We start from the raw sequence: 11,492 nt of genomic DNA, 5'->3' as shown, positions 1-11,492 counted from the left end.
ATTATTTTTTATTAAAAAATTAAATTTTAAAGGAGAAACTTCATTTTATACTTCTGCACTACGGCGCGATTTGACATACGCCTGAACTTTGAAACCACTCACTCTGAATCACTGAACTTTCAATTGCAATCAATTTGAACCCCTCTGTCAAATTTTAAACATTAAAAGTGATACAATAACGTTTATACTCCTGATTTTTTTATAAAATTCCAAATTTACCCTTAATTTCAAATTAATTTTTTTTTACAAAAAAAATATTATATATATAAAAAAGATCACAAGGTGACTCACGGTTGAGCCACCTTGTGACCATTTTTTTAAAAAAAAAAAATTATTTTTCCATATTTTTCTTTTTTTTTTTAATAAAAAGAAAATCGAAGGGTAATTTTGTCTTTTTAGAAGTTTTAACGGCAAAAATTGACGGATGTGTTCAAATTGATTGCAATTGAAAGTTCAGCGGTCCAAATTGAGAGGTTTCAAAGTTCGGGGTATGTCAAATCGCGTGGTAATTCAAAGGAGTAAAGTGAAGTTTTCCCAATTTTAAATTATTTGACTGGTTAAGTATTTTGACGGAATTTGACTGCAGTGATTAAATATTTTTTTGGTGTACCCCAAGGACTTTTGAATTCATTTTAATGACACATGGAGCAAATTGTAAATCAGGTAAATTACATGGACTAATTTTACATATTTTCCTAAATTTTTTTTTTAAAAAAAAAAATTGTCATTTGATAGGATTTATGCTGGTAAAGCGTAGGTTAAGCAAGTTGATCCAAAATTAACAGTGTCTAATCCGGCCTACTAGGTTTTATATTCCACTAAATTTTAATTAGCTAATATAGTTTTGAATTTGCGTTAATTTCATCCATAGTGGCCATATCACGTATACCAGCCAAACACTCTAATTTCATCCCTCACATGCCGTGGATGCTGTTGGTGAGGAATTTCCACCATCCACATTAGCATTCACGCCATCCACATTCTCATTCTCAGGTTTCGGCTCGTCCACATTCTCATTCTCAGGTTTCGGCTCGTCAGCAGACTCCTCCCCAGATCCTCCGCCGGCTCTTCCGCCGGATCCTCCGCTTCCGGCGGAAATGCCTCACCAATAGCATCCACGGCTTCTGCATTCTCATTCCGGCTTCCGGCGGAAATGCCTCACCAATAGCTTCTGCTGACAAGCCGGAATGAGAATGCAGAAGCCGTGGATGCTATTGGTGGAGGCATTTCCGTCCGGAAGCGGAGGATCCGGCGGAAGAGCCGGCGGAGGATCTGGGGAGGAGTCTGCTGATGAGCCGAAACCTGAGAATGAGAATGTGGATGGCGTGAATGCTATTGGTGAGGCATTTCCGCCGGAAGCGGAGGAGCCGGCGGAGGATCTGGCCAAATATCATCCGCCGGCTTTAAGTGCTTCCGATTGGAACGATTTTGTTGTTTCATCTGCCGAAGACGTTGCGGAAGTGGTTTTTAACAATCATGGGAAGCCGGTTAAGATTTGTTTTCTGAGCTCTCTTGATGCAGATCAAAAGAATTCCATTATGATGTGTTGTGCAAATTACAATTTGGAGTATGACCAAATTGGTGACCCAAAGATGGAGGAGGAGGGGCATGAGTCTACCGGCTCAAACTCAAATTGGTATGTGCCTTACTTTTCATTTGTGTAAATTTGAACTTGTTGCTTGCTATGGTTCGAAATTCTATTTTAACTTGGTTATGTCTTTTGGGTTTTTGATTGCTCATGGAGCTCCTTTCATCAATCAATCAGATTATTTTGGAAGTCTTATACATTTGATTGCTTGGAAGTAGGATCATAAAAAGGAAGAGGAATAATTTATTCTCATAGCATCTCGAGTTTTCATTTTCTTGTTTTGTTCTGATTTGTGAAGTTTCTTTTTTCGATTATATAAGTCCTGTTTGATTCTCTTTGCATTGTTCCTCCTATATCTGAGGAAATCCTGTAATGTAACAGGAGTGACCGGAAGAAGTATATCCTCCTTATGCCAATGGGCATGGATATATAATTTCCTGTGATATTGCAAATTATAATAAGGCACTTTGAGGTGTATGATATTGTGATATACTTGGCTATTACTTGATTATTTTTCTCGCATTATTACTTAAGAAACATTTCCATATAATTGAGTTGTCCTATATTATTTGTAATTCTTAATGCTTTGGTGGGCGGTCGTGTTCAAGTTCTAAATCTTGCGGTATATAACTTTGTGATTTTATAGTGTCTTTCAAAGGAGTATGTAGTAGGAGCATCCAAAAATTTGTCTCATAGTTCAGTTGCTTTTGTTGCTCGTGTACTTATGAATTAATGAACCACATGGCTGTCTATGAAGAAAAATATGTTCTCCTCATTATTTTCACAGTTATACCACTCTACCAGGCCATCACCTTTGGTCATTTGATCTACTTCAACATATGTTCAACCTTCGTCAGATGTTCTCGTCATTGCTTGATTCAAAAATTTGTTGTTAAGGGTGAAATTTATGAAATCTATCTCCTTGTGGTATGTATGAGGTTATTTGTATGAATAACAATGTTTAGTGTATATACTCCAATCGAATAGACAAGTTTCTCTTTTGTCCTTATGCTTGGAATTCGGAAATTTGGGCTTCTACATTGATGTATGGCATGCATATTAGCTAACAAAGTCTCATGTGATATATACCATGGATGTGTGTGCCTATTTATCTTTCTGCTGACATTTTTCACTGGCTGTTATATTTGTGTTTCTTTTTCATTTTTCCATTCGAAGTATTTTCTGTCATTCATTGGATTATGATTGAGTTTTTGCTTATTTGGTGTCCTTACTTGTTTCAAAATCGACATGCAGAATCCAAGGAAGGAGGTAAATGCAGTGCTGAAAAAGGAGGCAGTCTGAACATTTTCTTGTGTACAGTTGGGGTTGTGCTTAATGCAAGACTTGTTTACAGTTTGTCCTATCTTAGTTTGTCCTAAAGCATGGAACTTAACATTGTCCATTGCATGCGTAAAATGTTTGTGGTCTATAGTTGCAAATTTGCATTTTCATGAGCACATAGAGAATGCCAATTGTTGATGTACCTTTGCTGCACGCATGGCAGTTCTACTATAGCAGTTTGATTTTGTTGCATTTTATAAGGATTGTGCATTTATCATTACCATGCATTCATCTATGGTGTCAAGATTTATGGGTTGATGGAGTTAGCTTCCAGAATCAATTCCACATGTCTTAAAGTAACAGAACCTGGTGATATTGACATGCTTGAAATATAGAGCTATTAATGATAATATTGCACACCTATCTAAAATATGATGGATAGTAGCAATTAGCAAAGCATAGAACTTCTTATGAAACATAAATTTACAGTCTAGGTTGAACATTGTTGAGCCCATACATAAAATGTTGGTAGTCTTTAGGTGCATAATTTCCTCTTGATGAGCATATAGGGAATACCAATCCATAATGTATTTGTTAGGGTGTTATATTGAGTGAAGGGCAATCCTGTATTTCTGCATCATTGATAATATATACAAATAGAAAAGCCAGCCACTCTAGGGTTTAGTTCTTGCAATCTTTGGGACAAATTGGCGAGGGGTCACAAGATTAGATCACACTCACCTTCCTCCTCTCTCCCCCACTTTGTATTTTTCACCCATTTTGGGTGCTGATTTTTTGTCCATTTAAGTTAATGGGTCAAATCTGGACTCAAGGATGAAGAATGAGAATCAGTTTGCAACAATGAACTTTATCAAAGTATGATGTGCTATATATATATATATACTATATGGTCTCAATATATTCATTTTCTACTCTTATTTATTTATTTTTATTTTTTGCTTATATATAATATAATGTAAAAAAGGTGATGAAATTTATTTGTTTCTCTTTTATAGATGAAAACTTTCTCCATCTTTCAATAGGATGAATATGTTCATCCGGTTATTTTCTTGTGTTTGTTACACCACTCAAAAGTAAAACACCGAATTACTATCATCTGATATTATTTTTATTTTTAATTTACTTTAGTATTGAAATAGAAAGTTAGATGAAGGGCATAAAGATTTCTTTTATTATAAAGCTTCTAAATTTTCACCTTTTGCTGATTAGTATTTTGATCAAATTATGGACCCAAAGATGAATTATGAGAACGAGTGTCCCAAAATGAATGATGTCCGAAGGAAAAAAGGGCTGCATAATACTCTTATTTCGTATTCGATTTTGCGAAACCTACCCATGACTGGTGTGGGTGATTTTTGTTGTTGTTGGTGGTATTAATTGCAGGAGATATCTGCTTTGCATTTTGGGCTATTTTTTGGGTTTTTATTTTTAATGTTTAAACTATGAACTTAATTTAGGCTTAATTCAATTTGTGAGCTAAATACAATTGTAAATTGTAATATAATATGAAAATACAAATTGAATTGTAAACATTGGGTTATACAAATATTTATGAATTGAATTCTAATATATAAAAAATTAAAAAAAAATTAAAAAAAAAAAAAAAAAAAAAAAAACCGCATCTATTTATAAAATTTGGCAATATAACTTGTACATATGCAGTTTCAATTTGTTAATAAAATCCACCGACTGCTCTACTCCTTTACTTAAAATGTCATTATTTTAGTTTAATAAAATGTAACTATTTTAATAATATACGGGTATGTGGAGTATTTGCATTTGCCTACTCATATTCCGTTATTTGCCTGCATAAGTGTGGATAGTGAATAATGAATATGGTATCCACTCGCATCATATACAGAGCGGTTTTTAACCGCTCATCTAAACACCTCTAAACTTAGCATCAATAATTATAACATATTATGGACTGAAAAGAAAAATTATGAGAATCAATTTGCAAAATTCATTTTCACTGAACATTATTAAATTCCAAGTGTTTTTAGTTTGTACTGTAAAATAATATACATATTGTTTCTTTCTAAAAGCTATTTCTCCACTTTGTACATTCGTACGGGTTGATTTGATGGTCTCTTTCACCTCGTTAGCTTTTTAATTTTCCAAATTGTTTACTTTGAATAAAAGAAAAAAGTACCACTAGGGTTTGCTTTATATCTTTTGAGTATTTGTCACAAAATTATACCTTCAAAGTTCAAACTATTGGGAACAATTTAATGAGGATAATTTTGATTAAGAGTTTGTTTCGACTATGGTTTCTTCTAGTAACTTCTGAGAAACCAAGATCTTTAATCAATAATACTTGGATTTCAACAATGAATCCGATTATGCATGTTTTTGATATTAGTGTTCTTACAAACATCTAGCAAGGTTTCACAATAGAGTGCATGTGAGTCTAGTCTATTAAACTGTCATGTGTTATTTAAGCATATGAAAAACACATGTTTTTTTAATAGTTATATTAAAAAAATTCTCAGATGTTAAGAGACACAACATAGTTTTATAGGTTGAATTTTAAAAAAGAATTAAAATTCTCAGATGTTCAGATGTTAAAAAATTATATATTTTTTTATTTTTTATTTAAAAAAAGATTTAAAAAAATCAATTAATTAATTAGGTGGCCACATCATCACTGATGATGTGGCCACTTATGCCAAGTGTCAAATTTTAATTGGTCCATATGTCAGTGACGTGAACTTTCGTTAAGTCAACTAACGGTCAATGGACGGAATGACCAATTTGGTCTTTATCACAACCACATGGACCTCATGTGATAAAAATCAAATTCTAGGGAGGAAAAAATAAAGAAATGAAACTCTAGGGTTTTTTTAATATTTAACCCTTAAAAAAATTCTCAGATGTTAAGAGACACAAAGTAGTTTTATAGGTTTAATTAGAGAAAATTTATCCTACCTAATTTAAAATAAATTAATGACAGAAAGAAAGAGAAGAGAAGAGGAAATAAATAAATAAATAAAACCTTGTTTAGAATTAGAAATCACTAAGAAGAATCTGGGCTTGCTAGAGTAAGCCCATGGGCTGGTACATTGTACGGCCCTATGCTTAGCCCAATGTTATATAATCTAGAGTAAGCCCATTATGCTTAGTTCTCAGCCCCTAACACACTGTCAAATAGGCATGAGCGGTTAAAAAGGGTTTAGGGTTTAGGAGGACGAGGAAGCCGAAGATGACTTTGGATTATCTGTTCGTTGAGGATAATGATAAGGAGGAGGGTTGCGGATCCGACAGAGTAGCCTGCGTAGGAGCCAAAATCGGAGTATCCGGCTGAGAATTCCCAGGATTCTTCAAAACCAATTCCTCGACATCGTCAGCAGATGAAACAAAAAACCGTTCCAATCGGAAGAACTTAAATTTGACTGATGATAGCGGCTGGTAGTGACCACTTCAGCCGGCAGATCGCAGGCGACCTCCGGTTTTGGTTCCACCGTCCACTCCTCCGCCTGCGGATGATAGCGGGTGGACAGTGGATCCAAAACCGGAGGTCGCCGGCGATCTGCCGGCTGAAGTTATCATCCACAGGCGGAGGAGCAGACGGTGGATCCAAAAATGGAGGTCGCCGACAATCTGCCAGCTGAAGTGGTTGCTGTCAACCGCTATCATCCGCCGGCTCTAAGTTGTTTCGATTGGAAAGGATTTGTCGTTGTATCTGCTAACGATGTCAAGAAAGTGGTTTTGAAGAATCTAGGGAAGCCTCAGCACTCTTGAGGTAGATCAAAGGGATGCCATTGTGTTGCGTTGTGAAGCTTCAAATCTGGAGTATAAGATAATTGGTGACCCAAAGATGGAGGGGGAGGGGCATGAATCTAGTGGCTCAATATATGTGCCTTTTATTTTTCATTTGTGTAAATTTGAACTTGTTGCTTGCTATGGTTTGAAATTCTATTTTAACTTGGTTTTGTCTCTTGGGTTTTTGATTGCTCATGGAGCTCCTTTCATCAATAAGATAATTTTGGGAGATGAATAATTTCTTCCCATATTATCTCGAGCTTCTTATTGTCTTATTTTGTTCTGATTTGTGAAGTTTCTTGCTCCCACACCCACTTTTTGGATTAGTCAGCTAGGTTTTGACATCAAACATTTAATTTTTAAATGTGAAAGTTATTGGTATTTGGTTTTGAAAGTGGAGATGATGAGATCTTAAGATATTGAGATCTTGATATCTCTAAGGAGCCTTCCACCGGAGGAGCCTAAGGTGGCAGCAGAGTCCTGAAAGTTTGATTCATCGCCGGCCTCCTCGAGTGGAAAATGTTCCTCTAGTGAAAAAGCGAATTAATATATATACTAGTTTTAGTAAAAATAAATAAATCAAAAACTAAATTAAAAAACTAAATTAAAAAATATATATATAAATATATTAAAATTAAAAAACACTTATAAATTAATTTATATATATATAAAAAAAATATAAAAAAATAAGTCAATATAAAAAACAATTAAAAAATACTTGAACTATATATATATATATATATATATATATATATATATATATATATATATATATATATATATAACACTCAACGATCATTATTATTTATATATATATATATATATATAACACTCAACGATCATTATTATTTAAATTCTATAATATATAATTCGAGCACAATTATTTAAATAAAAAAGTGATATGATACGACTCACATAACCTGACCGACCAACATAACCGATTTAATAAACCAACTTTTCAATTATTGAGCACGAAAATGCTATTTTATACAAATATCTAATATGCATTTGTTTTAAAGCAACAACTCCTAGAACCGAACATCACGCTTTAGGAGAAACTACCAGAACTGAACAAGTGCTAATTTAATCGGAGATGTTCGGCTAGCGTCATATGCTGTATTTTCTTAATGCTGGACGAGAAAGCCGAAGATGGCTTTGGATAATCCGTTCCTTGAGGATAATGATAAGGAGGAGGAGGGCTATGGATGGCGTGGAAGAGGCATTTCCGCCAAAAGTGGAGGCCAATCCGCCAGCGGTGGATGAAGAGCAAGGTCCGCAGGCGGAGGAGCCGACAGAGAATTCTGTGGAGGAGCCGAAACAAAGTGAGAATGCAAAGGAGCTCGAGAACTCGGAGCATCTAGCAAGTTTCTTAGCCGAAAATGCGGAGGTCGCTGGCAATCGCTGTCAACCACTATCATCCACCGGCTTTAAGCTCTTCTGATTGGAATAGTTTTTTTGTTTCATCTGCTAACGATGTCAAGCAAGTGGTTTTGAATAATCGTGGTGGAAAGCCTGCTAAAATTTGTTATCTCAGCTCCCTTGATGAAGATCCAAAGTATTTCGAGCCTTTTCTACTGGAGGAGCCTTTTTCCACTTGAAGAGCATTTTTCACCATCTCAAGATATGCATTTCTAAAAATATCTTCATTATGAATTAGTTTTTTTTTTTTTTTTTTTTTTTTTTTTTTAATAATATATTCGGTGTCTTCATCTGAAATGCAAAGTTGTATCCGCTTGGAAGGTAAGATGTATTTATTAAAGACAATTGGAACCTAAAAGTAACTAGTAATTAGTAAACATTTGGAACATAAAAGCAATTAGTAAAACAATTGTTACTTGGTTCATATTGTACCATGAGAAATCGAGATCTTGAAATATTGAGATACTAAGATCTTAAGATATTGAGATCTTGGTATCTCTAAGGAGCATTTTTTCACTCGAGGAGCATTTTCCACCGGAGGAGCCTAAGGTGGCAGCAGAGTCCCCAGAGTTTGATTCATCGCCGGCCTCCTCGAGTGGAAAATGCTCCTCTAGTGAAAAAGCAAATTAATATATATATATATATATATATATATACCAGTTTTAGTAAAAAAAAAAAAAAAAAAAACTAAATAAAACATAAAACAAAAAAAATATAAATATATTAAAATTAAAAAACACTTATAAATTAATTTATAAAATAAAAAAAAAGTCAATATAAAAAAGACTTAAACTAAAATATATATAACACTCAACTGTCGTTATTATTTAAATTCGATAATATATAATTCGAGCACAATTATTTAAATAAGCAAGTGATACGACACGACTCACATAACCTGACCGACCAACATAACTGGTTTAATAAACCAAATTTTCAATTATTGAGCACGAAAATACCATTTTATACAAATATTGGCACACTAATTTTTAATTATTGATAACAAAAATACTATTTTATGCAAAGATATTGGAACAATAATTTTCAATTGTTGAGCAGAAAAATGAATTACACTATCGAAAAACACTAAAAGAGCACCTAGCATTTTTCTATTTAAATATATAAATTCGATAGTGTAATTCATTTTTCTCCTCAATAATTGAAAATTATTGGTCCAATATCTTTGCAAAAAAATAGTATTTTCATTATCAATAATTAAAAATTAGTGTGCCAATATTTGTATAAAATTAGGGAATTTTTTTTGTTTTGCTTTAGACTTTAGGGTTTTGATTTTTTAATAGTAAAAATAATAATAATAAGAATTTATATATACGATTTATGCGGGTCACTTATAAGTTAGGTGGGTTGATCCGAAGTTAACTACTTTATTAATCATGTTTAAATGGGTCTACTCGGTTTGACTTGAATTCTATTTTACTAAATTTTAACTCACTAAGTTTGTTTTGAATTTATATTAATTTCACAAATAGTACCAAAAATTACCGGTCATATTATAATTAGAAGCAATTAGTTAGGCATATATTCAATATTAGTTCCATATTATTTTTATTTTTAAAATCATACGCATCTAAGTATCGAACACTTTCTTTTTTCTTAATTGTTTTTCCTTGTAAGTGGTAAAGTGAGCTTCTCATCTTGAAAAAAAATAAAAAATAAAAAACATATAATTTTATTTTAAAAAACAATTTTGTTTATTTTTTTAAGTACATGTCTTATTCCATCTCAAACTTGGATTAGGAAGAGTGTCCTTTTTGAAAAACAGGAAAAACAATTAAGAAAAAAGAACTGGTGTTAGATATGTATGATTTTAAAAATAAAAACAATATGGAACTAATATTAAATATATGGCTGGTAATTTTTGGTACTACCCATACTCACGTAGTAGCCACTATACTATTGTGGTGACCATTGGACTTACATTGTATTGTGCGTAGGGCTGTAAACGAGTCGAGCTTGGGCGAGCTTTGGCTGTCCAGGCTCGGCTCGTTTATTTTGGAGTCAGGCTCGAGCTCGAGCTCGAGCTCGACTCAAGCCCGACTATGCTGCTCGAGCTCGGCTCGACAGGGTATGTACCCTGCTCGAGCTCGACTATTTTGCTCGATCTCGAGCCAGGCTCGAGCTCGAGCTCGACTTTGTTTTTTTTTTTTGTAATTTAGATGTATTAGATTATAAAAATCATCCAGAATAATTTGCACCTTAAAATACTAAAGAATATTAAACAAACATATCAGATAAATGTCAACCTTACAATTAAAACTAACAAAATCAACTAAAATGCTAAAGAACATTAAACAAATATAATAGATTAATCCCAACATCACAATCATCCATACAAAATCAACTAAAATGTTAAAGAACATTAAACAAACATAAGACAGACGCAATCCAATGCATAGGTAGCGCAAATTCTTCTTCAACCCAAAAGCCAGGATGAAGTTCATGTCCACAACTCGAAGGTTTGGACTAAAATTCACATCCACGACCTAAAAGATCTGGATCAAAGTTCAGTACTTCAATTCACATCCAAGCAGGCAGATCGAGTGGCCAAGCCTTATTACAAAACAGAAGCAAGAAAACCGAAATACTCAAACTCTAAGTAATAAATTCATATGATCTAATGGTCGTACACTCATACTTAAATTTTATGATCATATTATCTCACAATTAATATTAATATTATCTTAGATCTAAGATCATGTGATACATCATATATGTTTTATAAGAATAAAGTATATAATTATAATGTATTGATTAAATAACACAATAACTTATGCAGATATACCATATGATTATATAATGATTAATGATTATATGATATATACGATTCCAATTTCCAAAGTATAAACTATCTAATTATAATATTTGTATTAAATGACACAATAACTTGTGCGGTTATACTATATGATTATATCATATGATAAAATGATTAATGACAATATCATATATATATATATTTCTTATATGTTTTTATATTAATATATACATATATTATATATATAATATATATACACACATATATATAAATAACAAAAAAAAAACAAAGGTATATAATATATTTGTTATTATTGAGTAAATGAGTAATGTTGATTAGATATTGTTATTTGTTATTTAATAAAAAATATACGAGCCGAGCTTAATAAGCGAGGCGAGCCTTATACGAGCCGAGCTCACGAGCTGCTCACGAGTTAGCCGAGTCGAGCCGAGCTTGTTTCGTTTAATATTCGAGCTAGGATTTGTGTTCACGAAGTGCTTCATATAATATTTGAGTCGAGCACGAGCCGATCTTATGCGAGCCGAGCCCGAGCTTGCTCGCGAGACGCTTTGCTCACTTAACAGCCCTAATTGTGCGATGGCCATCAAATTGTTGTTGACGTGGATTATTGTTCAGTCTGTTTGGACT

Source organism: Corylus avellana, chromosome 1 (genome assembly GCF_965113065.1).
Source record: "Corylus avellana chromosome 1, dhCorAvel1.hap1.2, whole genome shotgun sequence".
NCBI lineage: Eukaryota > Viridiplantae > Streptophyta > Magnoliopsida > Fagales > Betulaceae > Corylus > Corylus avellana.
This window is presented reverse-complemented; position numbering follows the sequence as displayed.